A 12,422-nucleotide genomic window follows, 5' to 3' on the forward strand; every position below is an offset into this window, starting at 1 on the left:
AAATTTGGGATAGGTATTAAAATCTATGGAGAAGAAATAAAAACTCTGAGGTTCGACGATGACAGCAAAGGACCTGGAAGAGCAGCTGAATGGAATTGACAGTGTACTGGAAGGAGGATATAACATGACCATCAACAAAAGGAAAACGAGGATAATGGAAAGTAGTCGAATTAAATCGGGTGATGCTGTGGGGATTAGATTATGAAATGAGACTCTTAAAGTAGTAAATGCGTTTTGCTCTTTGGGGAGCAAAGTAACTGACGCTGATCGAAGCAGAGAGGATATAAAATGTAGACTGCCAATGGCAAGGAAAGCGTTTCTGAAGAAGAGAAATTTGTTAACATCGAGTATAGATTTATGTATCAGGAAGTTCTTTCTGAAAGTATTTGTAGGGAGTGTAGCCATGTATGGAAGTGAAATGTGGACGATAAATAGTTTTGACAACAAGAGAATAGAAGCTTTCGAAACGTGGTGCTACAGAAAAATGCTGGAGATGAAATGGGTAGATCACATAACGAACGAGGAGGTACTGAAGAATTGGAGAGAAGAGAAATTTGTGGTAAAACTTGACTAGAAGAAAGGATCGATTGGTAGGGATATTCTGATGCATCAGGGGATCGCCAATTTAGTATTGGAGGGCAGCGTGGGGGGTAAAAATCGTAGAGGGAGACCAAGAGATGAATACACTAAGCAGATTCAGAAGGATGTAGGTTTTTAGTAGGCCCTGGGAGATGAAGAAGCTTGCAGAAGATAGAGTAGCATGGAGAGCTGCACCAAACCAGTCTCTGGACTGAAGATCACAACAATAATAACGTTGTTTTAAAAAATCTCTTCTTCCGAATTCTTTGAATGGAACCACAACTGGGAATGCACTCAAAATGGAGTTTAGTGTAGCTCTGCTGTAAGTGCAAGTGATGTACTTACTCTGTGTTATTTTTAGGCAAAAACTTTATACGGTCTGATTGGGCAATGCAACTCCCAACACCAATAATGAAATACAGTCATTGCGAAATACATTCTGCCCACCGAATCCTCTGACCCTGTTGAAAACTGGTATCGTTGGTTCCTGTGAACATAATAAATAAGTAACATTGTCTTACCTCTAAAACAGCAACGATAGATCGCGATATTTTCTGGTCTTACTTGAAGAAGAATAAAATATACTAGCTACAGGCTCAGTGTGGGGCAATGCTCGCCGATTTACTTTGAAATGTACATGAAATACTTTTGGCCGATAAATGAAAACAATTAAGAAAAATTCAATGTGTTTGAAAAACGTATGACCTGGACAGGGCGGCGCTACTGTTCTGGATGGATTACTAACACTGACCTTTTCAATATATAAATTATTTTCGAAGTTAAGTTCGGCTTTCCATAACAACTGACAGTTTAAATTACATTACTCAGAAAAAGTACACCCTTTTTACGAATTCAGTCGCAAGCAATACAGCAAGTATTATCTAACCTCATTAAAAAAGCAACAAGACAAATCATTAAATTATGTATACCTGCGTTAACAAATCATAGAAACATTACAAAATGGGAAATATCTAACTAGCGTTTACATTAGATCTTTTTACGTACATTATGGGGTTACTCAAAAATTGCCAGTTATCAACCAACTCATCTTCACTAACGCGCTGGCAAAACGAATATCCTAAATATTTAACATCTTTACCATGCTTGCGAGAAGACTTCTGCTTCCACGTTCAAATTTCCAATAATACATGCACTCTTAATATCTACACTATAATCTAACCCTTGGTGGCTTCAGAGAGCACACCACTAAATCAACCTACTACTCCAACCTCTTTCTCTCACCGACAGCTTCCCACTGCTGTGTGCCTTATTCCACCACTACAATCTCAGACAAGAAGCAGTATTTTTGGCTCTGTGGTCGCGCACAGTCAGCGATCCGCTTTATAGAGCATACATCGCTTATAATATAGTACCTTCTTTTTAGTTTTGATTAGTGTCATTACAATATTGGGGCGCCATATATAAATGTACTTCAGTAGATTCCTTTCAGATGTATTTTTCAACTTCGGTTAGAGTGCCCAAATTTCTAAAACAGTTTTTTAATGAGTCCCATTAAACTTTTCGTTATTGTTTTTAGAAATTATTTTTCTAAATGGGATATTGTGGCCGTGTTTTTTAAACCTGAAGCCTAAAATCCTTTTGTCGTACCTAGGGGCTAACTATACATAGCAGTGATGTGTAGCTAAGAGCCACTTGCTCTTACCTACTGATGAGTCGACTTTAGTAGCGTAACATGCTGATGACATTCACTCTCCTACTTGCTATCCGTTCCACTTATACTGACAAGTAATATTCATCGCTAAACATTTTGTTACACAATCTGTGACATTATAATCAACATTGAATGTGACAGTAATATTTTCCGTTTCGAACGGAAATTCATGCTTTTTGTTTTCTTCGTGTGCAGAGCTACTATATTGCTTATTGACTATTTGCGAACATCCCTAGGGATTCCATTCCAGTAGCTAGCAAACATTATTACTGTATGTTGTTGCAATTGCTCGATCGTGCTGGTATATTTCATTAAGTACTTGTTAATTAACATTTAAACCGGAAATACCATGTTTTCCTAAACAGACGCGCTGCATATCTCGTGATGTCTGTAACTTGAGGGCTATTTCTTCCAACACGATACACAACGCATTTACTTGCAATCTAAATGTCAACGTGTTTATACGTATCACTGGAGGACCGCATAGACAATTTCCATTTATTTGTAATTACTTATCGAAAGTACTGCTTACAGGTAGAGTAGCTGTGCGGAAATAAAAGTCTGCACTGAACTTTTACTCATTCACATTTGAAAATTAAGTCTTTGGGTCTTGTTACTCACAACGAAGTCAGATAATGGTATTCTCAACGAAACTGAAGAGATGAACATCACACAAAAGCTGAAGTAACGTTTTACAGAAAACAAATACTCCAAGCGGAAACTACTACCGCATGTGAAAGCTGCATAAACATGAATAAGATGCAGAAGAGATAAATTTCATTTTCCAGTGACGTCGTGTGAGAAACGAAGAAAGCTTAAGCTAGTTCCCTAATAAAACTTTTAAAATATACAAATTTCTCGTATGTTCGCTACTGATTGTTCAAAAGAAGTCTGATATACAGCTATTCGAAAGACGAAACTAGTTAATTTGTGGAAGTGACATGTAGCACCACAGAAGAATATATTTTGTGTATACTGGATAAGATATAATAATCATGTCTGCATACATAAATATTTATGTATTTCATAAGGGATTACTATCTGCTAAAACTGTCTTCTTTAGGAAGCGAATCGGTGGTTTGAAGGAGAATCATGTCTGCAGACTCCAGCGAGAGAAGAAATACAGAATGAAATCGCCATTACGTAACTCATAAAAAACTACTTGAGTGAGACGGAAGGATAAAAGTTGCACAGATACACGAGGCATTTGGTAACCAAGCCGCAAACGGTAAACACATCCATCATTCCAGAGCACAACTTGTTCTAAGTGCTCAAAACGAAGAAACGGAAGTTGTGACGCAGTGACAAAATAACTCAAAAGGAAAACGCACTTGGATGTTTCATATGTGCTACTTTACTGCAAGCCGCCTGAAAACATTAAAAAAGAAATCATAACACAATAAAAATATTACTCGGTACTACGTATATCTGGAATTAACTGTTGTTTGCTTTGACCAGACAATCTATCTACTGTGCAAATGTCTGTAACAAAGAAGAAATAAATGTTTAAAAACACTGAATCAAAGTCTACCTTCTGTAAAAAGTCATCAGTAGTCGTAGCATCACTATGTTCTATTCAGCATCAGATTTCTCTCTTCATTAGATTCTTTACTTGTACGTATCAAAGTTGTTTCTGCATATTTTACCAGAGTGAAAAACGTTCGTTTCATAGCACAAAGAGTTAACATGTGCTGGTCAGTTATGGATATAAAAGAAGGGGCCCAGCTTTTACAGTTGATAATTTCAGCGAAATTTATATCAAAACATCTTGACATTTTACTGCTTTTTTATTTGTTGGTATTAGCACATACTGTATTTCATGTAATATAACGTACTGTGTCAAGTAAGGTAGCGTGATGCATGATGTCATATCCCATAACATGTCACATGCCATGGTGTCATCCAATATGGGATTTATCGTGCTGTGTAATATGACGCAACGTGTCACTGAAGTTTAAGAAGCATGCATCCCTATTCTGGGATACTTCCTGTCATAGATGGACCTCACTCTCCGATAACTCCTGTTGTAGATTCAGCTCACTCTTCAGAAGCGCATACATTTGGATCTGTTTGTTCTTACAGCCTGCACCATACATATAACTGGGGTGAACCCCTCTGGAAAAAAGTCAAACTCCTCCAGTCAAGACATAGGCTTGCTACAAGATAGCATAGTAGTTTTTCGAGAAAAGATGAATTTCCTGACAAATACATCCAAAAATATTTATCCCGCCAGAAAATAATTTTAGCTATTGTAAGTTTGATCTTCAGCTGTATTAAGAGGGAAGATCAAAAACTATCAATTTTTTTGTGTAAAACAAGTTTGGCTTATTCAGGATTGCAACATACAATTTTGTTCCCAACTCTTAGCCCTACAAAGTCCTATTTTTCAACATGACCTCTGTTTAATCAAATGGCATTACGCAACCTTACTTGGATGGTCTATATGTCCGCATCGTACCACCCTTTTGGTCGATGTCGGAGCCAACACCTTGCAGCATCAGTAATCTCCACATCATCCACGTACTGCTTACCACGGAGTAAATCCTCCATTGAGCACTTCCGCAAAGGTGGTCCTTCATTGCCCTTTATGGTCTTATGTTAGGGGGAAGGAACCGACTCGCCAGGGTAACCGAGAGCGCTTACGCGCTGCTTCCTGAACTCGGGTAGGCACGCCGGCCCCCGATTGAATCTGCCCGGAGGATTAACGACGACGGCCGGTGTGCCGGCCAGCCTGGATGTGGTTTTTAGGCGGTTTTCCACATCCAACTAGGTGAATACCGGGGTGGTCCCCACATCCGGCCTCAGTTACACATCTCGCTGACATTTGAAACACATTACCACTATTTCACGATTTACACTGGATGCAGACAGCTGGGGTACAATAATTCCGTCCTGGGGGTATGGGATGGCGGCAGGAAGTGCATCCGGCCACTCCTTGAAAAAATGAACGATGCCAAATCCATACTTAACTTTGCCGACCATGTGCACAGTGTGGGATAAAAACAGTAGCAAAGGATAGTTAGTTGAGAAGGAACCCAGCAGGCACACACCTTTGAGTACCCCGACTGGTGGTTGTGTGTGTGAGCTCTACCAGCAGAGACATCCAGTTTAGTACCGAGGTGTTCGGTTGTGATCCGTCGATCGCCTCGAATTAGTGTCTGTACGTTCCAACACTACACGATTCACAGCTGTGTGCGGCTAGCCGGCAAGCGGGAGATCCGACAGTTTCGCACGGCCTTGCGATGATGATAGACACCTCACGGTGCTTTCGTTCACTGACTGGTATCCGTACATATTCTACGGTCGTCTATGAACATAAACGTTTTCTCCAAAAGAAACTCAATGACAGCTTTCGGGACGGATTTCTGTTACAGACGCTACTTTGAGGGCTATCTACAGCGCCGCGACCTATCAAAACTTCATAAAGCTACAGGGGATGAAAAGGAATATTCCACGATGTCCCACAGTAATTTCCGCATTTTGGCAACCTCGTAAGTTATATATTGTTTACTATGGCCGGCGAATCTTCTGAATTTTGGACACAGCTTGCTGCTAAGAGAGTTCCAAGCGCTGAGGCAGTAGCTTTAACTCGCAAAAAATATGTTTAGACGTTTTCATTTAAACGTATTTGAAACTGCTAAGTAAGTCGAAAAGCTATATCCCTGCTCTTAAATCACTAACCCTAATCATATTCGCCTTTTTGTGCCTTAATAGTAGGATTTTATTCTGGTTCCCAGCTTTACCATAATTTAGGCCATTAGACACCCATACCTTAGCAACTGCTGTAGATTTTTGTTGACTCGGGCTACGACTCATCCAGCACAGGCTTCTTTTATCGTCTTTCGAACTATCTTTCTCTGCTTGGGCATCCTTAGTCTGGCTCCTTCACTTTTAATTGCCAGGTATGGTTGGACCCGTCCAGCATAGCCCTTTGTCCTCAGAGCACACAAGTATTACCACCAGCGCAAAGTCATGTGCACCGAGGAATTTTCTTGTTTAATTTTTTTAAAATTTTGTATTCATATTTCTTTATTTTTCTTTATTTTTATTATTTCGTGTTTTTTTTCATACATTTAATTTTTTTAAATTTTGCTTACATTTCTATTACCTTTTAGTTGTTTGTTTTACAGTTACACGCAATTTATTCATACATGCATGAGACTGTATCAGCAATATATAAAAATATTACAGTGCACAAAATTAGAACAAACATAAACAGTATACGAAAACAAATATTAAATGCTGTGCGAGATTTATGATAATAATCTATGTAAATACTTCATAATACGAAGATAAAATTGCTACAGGATTACAGTACATAAATAAACGTACGTGCAAGCTTATCCTATCTCAAGCAGAACAATTCGCATAACATGTACTAAAACATTGGAATGCAGTATCACTTCTTATCTTAAAATACTTGTCACTGTTTATTTAAAGTATGCAATACTAAAAACAGAAAATTAAGAAACCGCCGTTCGAAGAACTTGTGAAATAGCGCAACAACCGGTCCGAATTACTATGACTGGCTGAAATAAAAAAAGAAACGTGAAATAATATACACATGATAAAATTAACATCTTTTAAAACTCTGCGGTAGTTAAGTTGGGAGTCCTCCAGACTACCAAACGCATTCCCATTTTTACTGTCCCCCAAATCGTTCTCTTCAGACGCTGTAAATACAAAAACTGATTCTACGAGTTTCTTTATTATTACTGTTCTTACACTGAAGCGCCAAAGAAACTGATATAGGCATGCGTATTCAAATACGGGAGAATCGGGCGCTGCGGCCTGCATCTCCTACATAAGACAACAAGCGTCTGGCGCAGTTGTTACATCGGTTATTGCTGATATAAAGGCAGGTTCTCAAGAAGAAAGTGAGTTTGAACATGGTATTATAGTCGGCGCATGAACGATGGGACACAGTATCTCCGAGATAACGATGAAGGGGAATTTTCCCTTACGACTGTTTCACGTGAGTATATTGAATACCAAGAAGTCGATAATGCACCAGGTCTTCGACATGGCATTGGCCGGAAAAAGCTCCTACAAGAACGGAACCAACGTCGACTAAAGAGAATCTTTCAACGTGACAGTAGTGAAATACGTCCTCAAATTTCTGCAGATTTCAATGCTGGGCCAGCAAAATGTGTCAGCATACGAACCATTCAACGAAACGCCTTCGATATGGTCTTTCGGAGCCGAATGCCAATTCGTCTAGACTTCGTGACTGGACGACACTAAGTTTTACGCCGCGCCTGGGCCCGTCAAAGCTGACATTGGACTGTTGATGTCTTGAAACGTATTGCCTGGTCGGACGAGTTTCGTTTAAAATTGTTTCGAGCGGAGGGACGTGTACGGATATGAAGACAACCTCATGAATCCATGGATCCAGAATGTCTGTCCACGGTGGTGTACGCTCTGTAATGGTGTGGAGCATACGCAGTTGGAGTGATAAGGAATTCCTGATACATCTAGATGCGACTCTGACAGGTGACACGTACAAAGCATCCTGCCTGATCACCTGCATCCATTAACGTACATTGTTCACTCCGACGGACTTGGGCAATTCCAGCAGGACAATGCGACACCCCATACGTTCAGAATTGCTACAGAGTGGCTCTAGGAAAACTCTTCTGAGTTTAAACACTTCGCTGCTCACCAAACTCCCCAGACATGAACATTATTGAGCATATCTGGGATGCCTTGCAACGTGCTGTTCAGAAGAGATCTCCTCCCTCTAGTACCCTTACGGAATTATGTACTTCAGACATTAGCCACGCCCATGACCTACATGATATTAGGCAGATGTACCAGATTCTTTGGATCTACAGTATATTACATATTATTATTATTATTCAAGGATTAATTAATACAACGATTAGTCACTAACAGCGATCTGCTCTATTCCTATTGTCTTCTGTCAAGCCTCTGTTCTGTTCACCTCCTTGCTTACACCGTGATGCTGCATTGTTTCGGTGAAGTAACGTTTCCAAGAACGTCGTGATCTCTAGCGTTTACGTCTGCCATGTGGTTTCTATTAAAAAAATTTCGTTAGCGACATATAATGCGGCATTCTCGGAAAGTGTATATACCACATTATGTTCTTTAAATACTATCTGTCGTTGATTTGTTCCCATTCTTACTGCATCATTAATTGCTCTTTCTTTCGATTTTAGACATTCTGGCGCTTCCTCGTAAATGATAATAATTTTGGTAACATAGAATCATCTTGTCTGCGTAATATTTCAATTCAAGCTAAGTATATCATAGTCAAATGTTTGGCGTGAGCGAAAACAAGACTTGGCCGGCTGGTATGGCCGAGCGGTATTAGGCGCTTCAGTCTGGAACCGCGCGACCGCTACGGTAGCAGGTTCGAATTCTGCCTCGGCATGGATGTGTGTGATGTCCTAAGGTTAGTAGGTTTAAGTAGTTCTAAGTTCTAGGGGACTAATGACTTCAGATGTTGAGTCCCATAGTGCTCAGAGCCATTTGAAACATTTGAATACAAGACTTCCCTGAACTTACACAATGGATTTCTTGTCCGAATTTTTGTAGTAACAGCGGGAAATGGACAAACCGGATATAAAATTTACCATCGTGAGATCTACTTTACTAAAATAAGGTTTAATTGTTTAGAAGGAAGCAGTGCAACGAAGAAAACCGTAATTAGCGGATCGAGTGAAAACTGAAATATTTCACTAGCAGCTGCTGCTATGTAAATAAAAGGTGAAAAGCGTCATCCGTTTAAGGCATGGTGACATTTATCTGTCAAACAGCTTTCTTCAGATCAAGTGCAGTGCATTTCGAGTAAAGAAATGGCTAGAATACCAAATGAAGTATCAGACCATGTCTTGAAGATATATCTCTATTGCACAAAACAATGCTGTGCTGGTGTGATATTCGATTTCTAACATAGCGTTCTTCGAAGCAAGGACTAAATGTAGAACATTTCCGGAACAGCAGATGCTAGGAAGACATGTGGCCAAAATTTTTAGGTTTCCGAGATCTAGCTGCTTTGTGCATGATTACGCTGCGATATTTAACTGTATAACGACTTCCTTCGAATCATGTACTATATTTAGAACAGTTTTGAGAACGGAAGATACTGGAAAACAAATGAAGTGCCAAAAATTGCTTCTTTTCAACGTTTAACTGTTCTGCGTGAAAGTTTCATTTGTGTGGCATTTTATTTTCCAAATGACTCTCGTTGAATAAAGGACCAAATTTAGGACATTTCAGGGCTAACTGGATATAGAGACGTAATTGCGGTGTGATTGAAAATGAACATTTTTCTATGATGATTTTGTTGTGAAGTAAAATGTAATATGATAGATGATTATTGAAAAATAAATGGAAGAAGTGGTGCGCAGGATGAAAAACCAATTAACTCAGTAGAAAAACACTATAAAACCAGCAGCTCTTTCTTTCAGCGATTTTGTTTGCTGTCAGCTTTCAATGAGGAGAGATGTTTCTCGTGAACAAGTTGCTTTTTCACCAAAACTACTGGAAAAATAATATACGAAGTGAAATAGTTTTAAGTATTTTTCGTAACAGTTGACGAGTATTGCAACAAATTAAAATATGGCGGCTCGCGAGTATCCCCATAACCACGGAAATCTGTTATTTAGTATTTATCGTTTCTGGAAGGTTCTCGAAACTTCTTACGATTGTAGTATTTGTGCATTCTGGAATATTCTGTGTCTCTTAGATAGGAAGTATTATGCTCTGTCAGGAAATAAATTCTGTTCTGTTTGTAAGCTGGGGCGTGGGTGTTACGTATTATATTTCACTGACTACCCTACTTTCGCATTTGGACTTGAGTGGGGTTACGACATGACCATATTTCTAGAATGTCTCCAGGCCCAATAAGGAGCGTAAGCGCTGCTGACTACCAATGGTATTATTGTAGAATGTCTTCCAGGATCGCTGAAGGCAGACAAGTATGAGAAGAATTACCGAGGACCATAATTATCGTTCAAGACCTGAAAGAGTATTGAGAAAATTCTAGGTAGGTATTGAAGTTTCTCAGGTCAGATGTTGCAGTGATTGTATTCGCGAAAATTTTACCATTTCTTCTGGCGTAGGGTGCAGATAATAGCAGAATTCGTAACACTTTGGCCGGTAATATTATGCCTGTCGCTGATGATGGAAAATTATGCCCAAGTTGCTATCAATCATTGATCGGTCATCGCATTTCTTTACAAACGCAGTGTAAAAAAATGGTATTTCAGGAAGGGCCTTGTGTCCTGACTGTCTTGTTATTCCCAGAAAAGTGTCTTATGGCATTATTTCACATATCTGTATACATCCGAAAGTACCATAGAGTAATAACTGAAACGAAGCAAAAACAAATAGCTTGTCATGAAGGAAATATTCGAGCAGCTTCCAAGACATCTTATGAATGCTGGTGCCATTGCGATCACAGAAGAACTGCCATTAATTAATATCAACCTATAGTTCAAGATTCCACCACGTTTCATCCAAGCTGCTTTTAATTAGCTCACGAAGCACAAATTCTTTATACCAGTGTTAATCGTGTGAAATTCGAGCAACCAGCTAGCTCTGAGAACGAGACGTTCGTTTAAATATTCTTTGCATGGAAGTCGGTCGTCCAAGCCAAAGAAAAGAGAAGGACAGACGTCGAGCGCATTTCACAAGAGTAGAAGCAAAAGAGACAGCAACTCATATCATCAGGCAATCCTGAGGCGTTGCCCTGAGGGTGAAAATTGGAGCAGCAACCTTGAAGCGATCATCTCATGGCGAAAGCGTGATTCTGAAGTGATTTCATCGAGTGTTCTTGCTATTTACAGGAATGAGAGACAGCTGTCGGGTCATGATATGCTTACAGGAAATGACATAAACGGTGGAATTAACAACTCAACAACTGGTCGAACAGTTCTCTCGTTTTTTGGTCCCTATGGAGAAGACGGGTGGCTCAAATGCATCAAAAGCATGAAGTATGAGAGCATGGCTTGAAATCGATCATTACCGTTTGGTATGAAAACAGTAATATCAATAATTAATTGTATGTTGTTCTTTATGAACATTTTAGTAACCATTTAGTTCTTTATCCGTCTTGAGCAACTGTAAGGCATTTGTTGCAAAAATCTGCAACAAGCCACTCAATAGAAATTTTATTTCTCTACCGGTTCCAGACAAACAGAACACTACTTCGAAGAATATACCGAAAAGTATAAAACAAATAAATACTTACAGACAGAGACATGATAAACAGAATTATCGCATTATTAGAGAGCGTCAAAAATAAGCTGATGCAAGCAGCATAACACAGCACTCCTAAAAAATAAAAGAACCATATGTAATACAATAATAAAACGCATAAGTGGAAAAGACCAAATAACAAGTGCAGACATGACACAAGAACTGGAGCTAATCACCTACTGAAATGCATGTCTCGAGATTGATTCCAGAGTGGGACTAAAAGCACTATAAAATAATAAAACAAAAACTTTGCCAACTCTACAGTGGTCAAGGTTGTTGACAACAAAGTCTTTCGCGATGGAGTCCTTGCATAAAATGTTCTCGGTCTACTCGCTACGTTAAATCTGGATAAAATCCCGAGCTTGTGATGACTACCTCCATCATCTCCGTTAGGGGTAAAACGGACTGGACCAGTGAGGATGGCGGTCTCTATGCCCATAGATTTTGTTTGTGCGCTTTATCCAGCATTGCTAGCAGCGCCATCCATCGCAACAGGCGGGCAACTGAAAGGAATGAAAGAAGTCTCCCTTTTGTTTTCTTTATTGTGTTTCAGTTCCTCATTGGGGTGGGCTGGCAGCAGCATTTGCCCTGCTCTTCAGCTGAAAGACATAAAACAGACACTAGAAGTAATTTAAAAAAATCATTAAGGAGAAAACATGGTGTACATAGTTATAAAAAGGGGGAACATTATGGAAGACAATAGAAAAAATGGGGCGACTGTAAAACAGAGATAAAAACCGTAAATAAGTAGCACACAGAAAAAAACCACTCACTGGAACAATTAAAAGAACTCACGGCAAAGGATGACCGGAGCACTAAAGTATCAACGGACGGCATAGCAGATAACAAGCACTGACAGGAACAGTATGTAAAAGTCCAGCACACAACTAAAATCACACGTCTTGATGCACAGGAGAACAGCACAAAACAAAACACTGACATAGCA

This window comes from Schistocerca gregaria, chromosome 7, assembly GCF_023897955.1.
Source record: "Schistocerca gregaria isolate iqSchGreg1 chromosome 7, iqSchGreg1.2, whole genome shotgun sequence".
NCBI lineage: Eukaryota > Metazoa > Arthropoda > Insecta > Orthoptera > Acrididae > Schistocerca > Schistocerca gregaria.